Source organism: Argiope bruennichi, chromosome 7, assembly GCF_947563725.1.
Source record: "Argiope bruennichi chromosome 7, qqArgBrue1.1, whole genome shotgun sequence".
Taxonomy (NCBI): Eukaryota; Metazoa; Arthropoda; class Arachnida; order Araneae; family Araneidae; genus Argiope; species Argiope bruennichi.
In genome coordinates, this window is record NC_079157.1 from 64,693,097 (window position 1) to 64,705,889 (window position 12,793).

Sequence of the window (12,793 nt, forward strand, 5' to 3'; positions counted from 1 at the left end):
ATAAGCGGTGTTTAAACCAAACATTTCATCTGTTTGTTTTCAAAACACGCCTTTTCGGTATCACAGTGAATAATTACAGGAATTATTTCTGAAAGACGGTTTTGTTTACGTTTAGTAACAGTTACATTTGTTTTACGTTTAGTAATAGCTACGTTTGTTTTATGTTTAGTTACAGCTGTGTTAATATTATTATTAGCTACAGCTACTTTTGTTTCACATTCATTCACTGTAACTACAGCTACATTTGTTTTACGTTTAGTTACAGCTACATTGTTATAATTCTTAGCTTACAGCAGCTACTTACTATTATTCTTAGTTATAGCTCCGTATGTTTTACATTTACTAGCTGCAGCTACTTTACTATAATTCTAGTTACAGCTATGTTAGTATTATACTTAGTAACAACTACGTTGCTATTATTCTTAGTTACAACTACGTTACTATCAATCTTTGCTACAGCTACGTTACTATTATTCTTAGTTACAGCTACGTTTGTTTCATGTTTAGTTACAGCTAAGTTACTACTATTCTTGGTTACAGCTATGTTTATTTCTTGTTTAGTTATAGCAACGTTTGTTTCTTGTTTAGTTACAGTTACGTTTGTTTCATGTTCAGTTACAACTACTTTACTATTATTCTTAGTTATAGCTACATTTGTTTCACGTTTAGTTACAGCTATGTTAGTATTATTCTTAATTACAACTACGTTACTATTATTCTTAGTTACAACTACGTTACTATTATTCTTAGTTACAGCTATGTTAGTATTGTGGTGAATTGCATATAAGCCAGTAACAGCGCTTCTACTCGAACAGCTGTTTTGGCATAATCGGATTGTTACTGGATTGCTAACCAAAAGGTCCCAGGTTCTATCCTAGCGCGTCCCTCACCTCTTCATTGGTGACCTCTGACGCTGAACCTTCAACCTTCATACAGCTGTTGTGGCGCCATCTACCCGCAACTAAAGTCGCCAGACTCACTTGGCACAGCAAAGTCGTCAGACTCACGTGATGCAGCAACCCAAAGTCGCCAGACACACTTGGCGCATTAGCACCCATAAACGCTCGCCATAACGCTTGGCGCTATTCAAAACTGGATACAGGCCCATTAAGACAAAAGCTACTACTAAAATACTTCACCACTCAACATCCGTATCGTTCGTCTCCCCTTCGACTCACTGGAGGGAGAGTACTGTGGTGAATTGCATATAAGCCAGTAACAGCGCTTCTACCCGAACAGCTGTTTTGCAATAATCGGATTGTTACTGGACTGCTAACCAAAAGGTCTCAGGTTCTATCCTAGCGCGTCCCTCACCTCTTCAGTATTATTCTTAGTTACAACTACGTTACTATTATTCTTAGTTACAGCTACATTATTATTATTCTAATTTCCAACTGTGTTTGTTTTACATTTAGCTACAGCTACGCTGCTATTATTCTTAGTTACAGCTACGTTTGTTTCATTTTTAGTTACAGCTACATTTGTTTCATGTTTAGTTACAGCTACGTTTGTTTCATTTTTAGTTACAGCTACGTTACTATTATTTTTAGTTACAGCTACGTTATTATTATTCTTAGCTACGTTTGTTTCATTTTTAGTTACAGCTACGTTACTATTATTCTTAGTTACAACTACGTTTGTGTCATTTTTAGTTACAGCTACATTACTATTATTCTTATTTACAGCTACGTTATTATTATTCTTAGTTACAGATACATTTGTTTCATGTTTAATTAGAGCTACGTTATCATTATTCGTAGTTACAGCTTTGTTTGTTTCATGTTTAATTACAGCTACGTTACTATTATTCGTAGTTACAGCTACGTTTGTTTTATAATTAGTTACTCAACGTAAAAGGAATTTAAAGTATCATGAAGACAAATTAAAACAGTGTACTGAGTTCTTACTATTATTTTGTTAAGATTCCTCATTTTTACTTTATCTTAATTAATTTTACTTTATCTTTATCTAAAATTAAGTGCTGTAATAGTCATAAAATTTTTACTAGAGATTTTGACGAATCTCCACGTTTCAGACTTATCTGAAACAAAAAAAAACAAAAAAAAAACGAAGTATTTTTTGGAATTATATTTTTGATTAAATATCATAATTTAAAAGCACTTTGAAACAGACAGATGAAATTTGGTGTATGGTCTTAACACTACATTTTTAGATTTCTGCCAAATTTTAAACAAAATCCATTCAGAATAAATCTATCTGTCCTGCTGTCTGAATACAAGATAATAACTTTGCTACGAAATAAAACGAAGATAAACAGATTAAAATTGGTACATAGATTTAGTATCTAATGTATAAATCAGTATTAAAGTTTCAACCAAGTCCATCAAAGAATGGACCGTCTGCTGGCCTGTAATTTCACAAACATAATCCTAAATCAGAAACTCAATTATTTAAATATATGAAAATTTTGTACAAAATCCATTCGGATGAATTCTGCCTCTTTGTTTATTTGAATATATGTTAACACGATAAATACAAAACAAAGAGAATGAGATGAATAAAATTGAATGTACAGATTTACATCTAAAATATAGATATGTGTAAAATTTCAACAAAATTCGCCAAGGGGTGGGACATTTGTCGTTCTGTACTTCTGCATGCATATAAATCCGGTGATTCAAAAGCGTAATAACTCATATAAAAGAAATGTGGTGCACAGTTGTATCATCTAAAGCAAAGATCTTTATCAAATTCTGAACTACATTTGTCAAAGGGTCGACCATTTGTCAATCTATATTTTCTCAGATATATAAACACAATATCACGCAATGACTTAAATATATGAAAATTAATATATAATTTTGCGATTGCACTTGAAGTTTTGCATCATTTTTTTTGTTTCTATCTGTCGGAAGAACGCGTCTAAAGTTTATATTCGATTTTCTGGTACTTGTGTATTAATCGCATCCAAGCGATTAATCTCCACAGATCTTGCACTTAGCCTCTTCCTAATAGTTCCTTCCTTCCTTCCTCCGCCTCAATAGTTAGGCTCTTCCCCAGCTATCGCCAACAACTGTTTGCCAGTGGCATGCAATATGGCTAACTATGGTTCGCCAATGGCATAATTAATATATAATTATGCCATTGCGAGCAATAATGTAATAGTTAAGCACATTCTAGAGTATTTATTCGAGAGTATGAGAGATTTTCAAGGAAACCACATCCACTGGTTAAATATATATTTTTCTGAGAATCTTATAGGAATCTTGAATAAGAGTTCATAAGAAAATCTATTTACTTTTAACTATATATATATGAATGAATATTTGTTTGTATGCCTTTTATACAGATATATATAAAACGCATAAAAAGTTATTGTATTTTACATATACTGCAGTAATTTTATGCAGGAAAGTTCAATGAAATTTCACACACGAGTTCTTCAAGACAAGTGGAAGATGGCCCTCACTTTTCAAAATCCAAAAGTTAATTAAAAATTAAACAAGATTTTGGTGTTTTCCAGTTATCAAGATCATCTCACATTTTTTTACACTATTTTAAAATCCCCCCAAAAAATTAATGAAATCAAATAACATTTCTGTAATTTTTTTCTGTTATTTTATTATTTTTATTTTTATTTGATACACAATCTGTAACACAATTTTTTAATTATGAAATTTTAATAACGAAATATAATATAATATAATAATGAAATAATAAATTTTTAATAAAAAGAAAAAGGAAATTTTAATTAATTTCCTTTTTTTTTCAAACCATTCAATTGTGGGTTTTTATCTATGTTAAAAATTAGGATCATTTTTCGTTTCTTTGAATATTGCCACAGAGATAGGGTTTTCATTTCCTCTTCAATTACGTTGTATACACGTTGCGGAAAAGTAATAAACAGGGAATAATGCATAATTACCTTACCGGTGTTTATGAATATTAATTACCAATTTAATGATAATTATGAATAATCATCAACAATAATTATTCTCAATCATCATTCAGTTTAGTGATGATTAACAAAAATCACCAGTATGATTGTAATCATCAATACAGTTTCTTTACTATAACTTACTGGTGATTATGAATAATCACCATCGGTAATTATTCATAATCATCAATAAGTTTAGTGGTAATTATTCATAATCATCAATAAGTTCAGTGGTGATTATTCATAATCATCAATAAGTTCAGTGGTGATTATTCATAATCATCAATAAGTTTAGTGATGATTATTCATAATCATCAATAAGTTTAGTGGTGATTATTCATAATCACCAAAGTGATGACATTTATCGTAACATACATATGCTTTTTATTTGTGCGAGGATTAATTGGCAGTAAACTTATTCCCTTAAATTCCCACTTTTTATTCTTACCAAATAATAATTAAATTAAATAAATGCACTCCATATTAGTTTAGCAGCCAGAAAAGCCAATATTTCTGGCGAACAAGTTTCTCGCCAAAGGTGGCTGTTATGAATGTATATGAAAGTTTTATAAGCAAAAAAAAAAAATTAATGCAAATTCTTACGTTCGTTTTTTAATCTAAATCCAGTCATTCAAAAAATGCCATCTTTCCAATCGTCAAAAAAAAAAATGCTTTGTTTACGTACTCATTACGATTTTTTAGATGTAACAATGCCAAGATAATGGATTTACTTGGTGGTCTTCGGATTACATTAACATCGCCAAGCTCCATTATACATAAGATGCCAAAATTTCGCCAGGATGATTGCATCCTCAGATTTACTTGGCGATTTTTATATTATCAGATAATATCGCAAATCCTTAGTTTCCAATCGCCAAGTTTGTTACAGTTTGCATTTTTTTTGGCGATTTATCGCAGTGACCATAAAAAAAAAGTACTTGGTTATTTTTTAAAATTTTAATATAAATATAAGCCATTGCAGCTGTGTATATATTCCACATCGCCTCATAATTTAATGAATTTTGCGTACGCATTATTTAAGGTATGACAAAGTGTATTTCAACTTTCTAAAGAGTAAATTTACTAAAGATTCTATTAACCATATAATAATCAAAATTTTATCTTTTTTTACCCGCAATAATTCAGTAGAAATTTATACCACTAGAAATAATTTTATGCTACATTAAAATTAAAAATTCTAATTATTCAAAGATACCAACTTTATTTCCTCAAAATTTTAATTCACTTTTCTAAACCTAATAAATAATTCAATCTATGCAAATGATCCTGAATTAAAGAAATTTGTTAAAGAAGTTATTTATACCTCAATGTAGCATTAAGTACGAAAAGGGTTCAGTCGGTACAAATGAATGATATCCTTGCTTATGTGATTAGAGAAATTGCTTATTAAGGTTTCAATTTAAATATTATCTTTGTGACTGCATAAATTACGAAGTAGCATTCGTTAACTCCTTAAACCGACCATATCAAATCCAATAGAATTAGTATAGAAAATGAATCGTTTTCCATAATCAAGGAAAACTTTTAATATTTCTGTTTCTGATGCATTTTATAAAGTGAATGGAATTATGTTTAGTCTTTGGTAGAAGGTTAAATATAGCTTTGTTTCTGAGTGAAATGTTCCATATTACCTTTAAATACAGATTAGAATAGAAAATTGCAGAAGTGAGTCTATGTATTTTACAGCCCTAATCAATACATGCTATGAGCTGCGTCTTTAAACAAACTGATCAATTTTATTTGACATTTCAAAACATTTTCAACATGTTAATATTTTTTTATTAACTTTTTACTTTCTCGTATACATAGTATAGAGAAAGTATAGAAATCGTCAAAAAATTTTAACTCGAGATTTTGGCGAATCTCCGAGTTTTAGACATCCTTGAGTTTAAAAAAAAAAAAAAAAAAAAAAAAAACCACATTTTTGGAAAATGTTCATCTATTTGACTGTGACAAAGATAACTCAAAAATGCTTCGAGTTAGACGGATAAAATTTGGTATACGGTATTTATACCAAATTTATAAATATCTGTCAAATTTTCAGCAAAATCCGTCCAAAGGAACTCTTTCTGTCCAGTTTTTCTAATATAAGTTAATATGACAACAACAAACGAATAGAGCCAGATGGATAAGTGAACATACATCTATATACATATATCTGTTCATTGAACATACATCTATACTCTAGATATCTATAGACTTTGAGCCAAATTCAACAAAGGATTGACCATCTGTCGGTCTGTTCTTTTGAAAACAAGCAAATTCGATAACTCAAAGTCGCAATGACTTGAACATAATAACTGAACATACATCTATATACATACATAATTGAACATACATCTATATACATACATAATTGAACATACATCTATATACATACATAATTGAACATACATCTATATACATACATCTGTTCATTGAACATGCATCTATAGTCTAGATATCTATAGACTTTGAGCCAAATCCAACAAAGGATTGACCTTCTTTTGAAAACAAGCAAACTCGATAACTCGAAGTCGCAATGACTTAAATATATCCAATTTTGTAGGGGATTTTTGACAATAGGTGAAGTTTTGAGCTAGATTTTTGTTTCAATCGATTAAGAAAAACGTGTCTAAAGCACAAATTCAATTTTCTGGGACTATTAAATGCATGCCATGGATTAATTGCCCAAAAACTGGCCAAGTATGGCACGATAGTTTCATAAAAATGCTAAATACTGTAGTTTTAAATTTAGCATCTGAAGTATAGACATCTGTCAAATTTTGATTCAAATCCAACTAAGGATTGTCTGTCTGTCGGTCTGTACTTTCAGAAACATGTAAAAGCGATAATAAAAAATGACTTTTATATATAAAATTTTGTATATGATTCTGTGACTACAACTGTAGCTCAGGGTCAAACTTTTGTTTCGATCGGTTGGGGAAATCGCATCTAAAACACAAATTCGATTTTCGGGTACCATTAACCGCATGCTAGAAATTATTTGCTAAATAACTCGTCAAGGATTACAAAAAGATTCAATAAAGATGCCAATTTCAAGCCAAAGGTTAGTACTACATAACTATTGTACGCCAATGCCATGCAAGGTGTTGTTCCCTTGGATAACACCTTTTTTACAGAGTATGCGAGAAAGATTTGGAGACATCCTTCAAGCTGATTGAAAATGTATTTGTTTTCATTTATCTATTACGACCCCATATTTTTCACCATTTGCGTTTGTACACAATATTTTTGAAGCCAATTTTCGATGTTAATAAATATTTAATAACAAAGTTAATGTAATGAAATATATAAGAATCTGACCAATCGTATCTGATAAAGTATTAACATTATCGTAATATTTTAAAATTCATAGAATTTTCACTTTTTCACAAGCTTATTTATTTTGCAAGTAGGAAAATAAAGTTTTTAAGTTGGCCTATAGTAGCTTTCCTCCCATCCTAGAGTCTCTAGATAGCTGCCTATTTTAATAACCGTCATTGAGAAATTGCGAAATACGTATCCAATAACCCTTTATATCAAAATATTTCTACCAAATCAAATCCAAGGCATCTTTCCGTAATGATTCATTACTAATGAAGAGGAAAATGATTCAGGATTGGACTTATGAAATATTCTAGCAAGTAAATCCTACTATTCTTGATCCACGGTGGAAGGTTAACTGTGACTAGCGATTTCCATGAAATCCAACAAAGCGACGTAGGATTCAAAGCGTAACGTGCGTCGCCTTTTTTAAGCCGCATTAGTTGAGATTTCCACGCTCAATTGAGCGGATAGCAAGGGAAAGTTCTCAATATGGTGTACACCATTTTGTCATTTTCTTTCCTTAAGTAGCAGACACGTGGAAAAGTTGCGGAACTTTGAGCTCACTTTGGGTGTGGTTTCTCCAGACAATAGCTGGGAAATGTATTGTGTTGATGAGATGCTGGTAGTTTCCTGTCTGGTGAATAGTCATTCTTTCTATTGAAAGCATTCGATCATGTAACAAATGTAATGCAGATTAGCAAAAGATCGGGCAGAAGGTTGAGATTTTTATGTATCCTGTACTTCCTGGTACGATGTTTGACAGTTATATATGAATTGGTAAAAAAACCCACTTGAACATAAATGTTCTGTTAATTTGTTACCTTGGATTTTCAGCCCTTATATGGAATTCCTACCGATAAAAGATCTTTTTACATCTGTCCATTCTTATCCCAGTTAAAACATCATATCTGACGTTACAAATGGAGTATAATATGGAAGTTCTACCGATTATATACAATCTTTTTACATCTGTCCAATCTTATCCCAGTTAAAACATCGTATCTGACGTTACAAATGGAGTATAATATGGAAGTTCTACCGATTAAACACAATCTTTTTACATCTGTCCATTCTTATCCCAGTTAAAACATCATATCTGACGTTACAAATGGAGTATACAATGATTATGATATAAAATCCGAAATCTTAAACGGAAATTATTGCAGATCCATTATGCATTTAAAATAGTAAGCAACACCAATGAACCGGTGTCTCAACCCCAGTCACTAGTCGGATTTCACCAATTTTGGTTTATGAAAGCTCCACTACCAAGAGAAATTGAAAAAACATTTCTTCATTATATATTCTCTGTGAAGAAAAACCGCGACAGAGTTCCTTAACCACAACCGCAGTTTCGATTTTGATTTTTTTCATACAAATGTTTATGGTCCCTAATTATGCCATCAATGGTCGTCTACCACCTATCTCTCCATTTCGAGAGACATTGCAAAATAAAACTTTAACAAAATTCTCAACTTCAACAATTGGACTGATTTTGCCAATTTCCGTCGAAAATTTGACAATTTTGTCACTTTGAAGTATTAGTTAACAAGTCAAATTGCTTTATCATTAATATGCTAATTTAATTGAAATTAAAACATTTGCTTACTTTCACTTATATGATACCTCTCATTCCACCCCACCCCCACGTTATTATAATACAAGGCTATTTTTTTTCCTCCATGTACGAGAATTCCCTTTGGAAATGGCCCAAGCTGTGAATCACATAAAATTAGTATTTTTACCATACAAATATCTTTCACAGTATTTTCCTTTCAGATTCTTCTGCATTTAGAAGCAAAATTAGATACGAAGATAATCTTGTTCTAAAGGCATCTAAAAATAACCATTTTGGACTAAAATTTCTTTTATTTATTTATCAATACTCTATTTTCTTATTTATTTTCCAGATTTTGAAATCTCGAGAAAGTTTACTGCCAGACATGCGGCTACCAAAGGAAAAATAATAATAATGATAAATAAATAGACTTACAATAAATTTTCTAATATAACAGAATATTTATAAATAAAAACCATAATTAGATACTCGGTGTCTAAAACAATTAAAGCTAACCTGAAGGAGCAAGTGATTAATTAATGAATATTCTTGTCTCTGAATCATGGCAACAATCAGGTATGGCTATTAAAAAAACGTAAAGGAACAATTTATTTTAGCTATTGAAAAGAAAACACTTTATAAATAATATACTGGTTAAAAAGGGATCAACATTTTGTTTTTTTTTAACTTTTCTCTATCCCCCCCCCTCCCGCCAACCACCACTCTTTTTTTTTTTTTTTTTTTTTTTTAAACTTATTCGAAATATTGCCAGTTGGATGAATTTATAATAAAATTGGCCTTTGGCAAAAAAAAAAAAAAAAAAAACCGTAAAAAAAATAATTTTTAAAAACTTTTGACCGTTGCCTTATTAAAAGGCCAAGACCTAAACATGCATTAAAAAAAATATTTAGTTTCTTGGACCACTATTTTGGAAATGTTAAATGAGCATTAGTTGTATTTTTTAATCCAAAAAGTTATATTTCAGATTATTTTGTCGATGCATCATTTTACAAGTGTTACGTTACTGATACTTAACATTTTTAATTACAATATACACGCCCGATAATAATAACATAACAAGCTCGTTGTTTTATGGCAAGATGGCAGCACAGTCTATTAATGAATGTTAAATTCATAAAGCTATTTTCTTCCCAACGTCGGGGCGCAGGCTAGTCAGTTGGTTACTTCGAACCGCAGATTCTCTCAGACCGCTGACGCCGTCCTGCCCTTTTTTGAACCAGATATTTTTTATCTCTTGCAAAATAAATATTTTTCACTTCTTTCACGCTTTAAGAGTGGGTATGTATAACGAGCTAAACTCCCGACTATTAAAAATTGAAAATTGTAACATAAGTGTATATATATAAAGACGAAGATTGCAGGTTCGAATATCAACATCACTGTTCCAAGGCATATACAAAAAAAAAAAAAAAATGAAGGCATACAAATTTTATAACTCCAGATAACTTGAAATATTAATCGTAAATAAATATGAAAGGAAGTGATGTGCTTTTATTTATAACACAATAAACTTAAAACAATAAATGTTATATCTTATTTTTATTAAATTTTGCAAATGACTTGAAAGAAATCGATTTTATTTTATAAAATGCTACAGTTCTCTATACATTAAAACTTTTTTTAAATGTAAAAAATTCAAACACTGTTTTATTTAATTTTAATCTATATCTTATTTATCTAATTTTTTTTCGTTTGCTAAATTTACGTGAAAATTTGAAACAATTATTTTTTATTACTACATTAATTCACCCTTTAAACATTTTTGTCCGATATTTCACGTCAAGTGTGAGATTTCTAAGTTGATATTTGATTCAGTAAATTTTTATGTCATCCGTTATTAACGAAAAACTATTATGCTACCGTACGTGACATTCATTCATTTTTTAATATATATCTGTAAAATTTCATAAATAAATTATATAGATAATACGTTACCATTAATAAAATTAATTGTCAAAAATTAAATTATGAAAGAATTCAATGTCTGTCAAAAATCATTAGCTTGCTACAATTTCTTTAAAGTATTTCAGTGAAGATGGCGCCACAAGTTACAATCTTTAATATAACTACATTCGTTGCTCTACTGTGATTTACTTTTAATTTTATTTATTTTAAGTGTCCCGAATGTTATTTGACATTTATCCTAGTATCTTTCAAGATGCATTATATATAATAATAATAATATAGATATAATTCATTGAAATAAATGTGCTTTTTATTCTATAGTTGTTAACTGACGTCTCGTTATGTCAATGAATGAGCTTTGAAAATGTTTACGTTCATTTGAATGTTCGTTTAAATTTGAATAGATTTTTAAAGCTTTATTATTGTATTGTATATTCATTATCTCTTGCTTTTTCCCCTATATAATAAGAATTAATATATTTTCCCCATAGTATTATTTTAGTGTATATTTCAAAAATTTTCTTCTAAATAGGTTCTAATATTGAAAGTTCTCAATTCACTAGGCGAAAACTTGTTCCTTGTACTGAATTCTATCAAACAGAATACTAATTGTGGGATGGTATTTAGACATGGAAATTAATAATCGGATCTTGAGAAAAATCGTTATATAAAACGAAATAAAAATCTTAAGGTTCACTCATAACTTTCAACTGCTAGTGTCATCCCATGTGGTCTAGTGGTTAGGATTCCTGGCTTTCACCCAGGCGGCCCGGGTTCGATTCCCGGCATGGGAAGTTGGGTTCCATGGTGTAATGGTTAGCACTCTGGACTTTGAATCCAGCGATCCGAGTTCAAATCTCGGTGGAACCTACTTTTTCTATTTTTTTCAGGTTTTGCATCTTTATTTTTATTTTTTTTCTTTAGTCTCTGAGACAAAGTTCCATCAAACGATAATAACAAGCTACAGAAATGATCTTACTTAGCATACAATTGCTCTAAAAAGTATAAGTTTCTAAAACAGAAATGAACAATAATTTCTATTCGTTATATAAGAATTCCCTCGTTACCGAAGTTGAAAATAAATAATACACCAAATGTAGCTTGAATAAAAATACAAAAGAAAATTCCTTAGCAATTATTGTTTACTAAATTTTAATGAATTTGTTCTGTCAAAATGGCATTCTGAATTCTATAAAAATAATAATGCAATGTGGTAATTGTGACAGAGTTAGAATCCAGAAAACTATGTGTTTAACTCACAAAAATAATAATATAAAATGTAAACCAAGAGAATTTTTAAAAATGTTCTTCTCTAATGAGGTATTTCTCATAAGGAAAAAAATAAATAGCATACAATGTTTAATTTCTTAATTTACCTCGTTGAAACTGTATTCTTTTTTAAAAACAAATAATTTGCTAAGGATTTGCTTACCTTCTTGGAACTAGCATTGGCGTCTTTCGAAAAATAGATGTTCCATAGACAAAATAAACTGCTGCATTAACACCAAATTAGATTGAATTAAAAAGAAAAAAAAAACTTTTACAAAAGCTTATCACGGGTAATTTAATTCGCCATTTTCTGCTTTTCCAAATCATACTTCAGTTTGTTCTGTGATTCTTAGACAAAATTTTCTTCTTTCGTCAAATTCTGCTTTCACCAGTCATGTATATTTATTAACCAAATTTTCAGGGTTTTTTTTTTTTTTTTTTTTCCCCCCCATTTTGGATTATATTTGGGCCATGATCAAATCACATGGTTTCCATTTTTTTCTTTATTCAGAGTTCCTTTTTTTCAGTTCCAATCTTTTTTTTTCTCAGGTTTTTTTTTTTTTTTTTTAGATTGAATTTTGCACTCATAAAAGTACCAACGTATTTGCATTAGTCATGTCAGTCAAATATTCATATCATCTTTTGAAATGCTGTGAGTTTTTAAAAATATATGCTTATTGTTATTTACAATTCGATTAATACCTCAAAGTTAAGCAACCGAAAAAAGGCTTGTAAATTATTATCTAAATTTACTCTTACATACAGACGAATTTTAAGTATTTTTAGAAATAAGGATTAGAAAAAAATATTAT

The 12,793-nt window shown here is 29.9% G+C and overlaps 2 non-coding genes across 2 annotated transcripts; both read left to right on the forward strand.

Annotated features, from left to right (window-relative positions):
* Positions 1-11,434: 11,434 nt before the first annotated feature.
* On the forward strand, positions 11,435-11,506 carry Trnae-uuc (transfer RNA glutamic acid (anticodon UUC)). Its single transcript has one exon. It is a non-coding gene; the product is annotated as a tRNA-Glu (tRNA).
* A 4-nt stretch (positions 11,507-11,510) lies between these two features.
* Trnaq-uug (transfer RNA glutamine (anticodon UUG)) lies at positions 11,511-11,582 on the forward strand. The gene has a single exon. It is a non-coding gene; the product is annotated as a tRNA-Gln (tRNA).
* Positions 11,583-12,793: the final 1,211 nt, after the last annotated feature.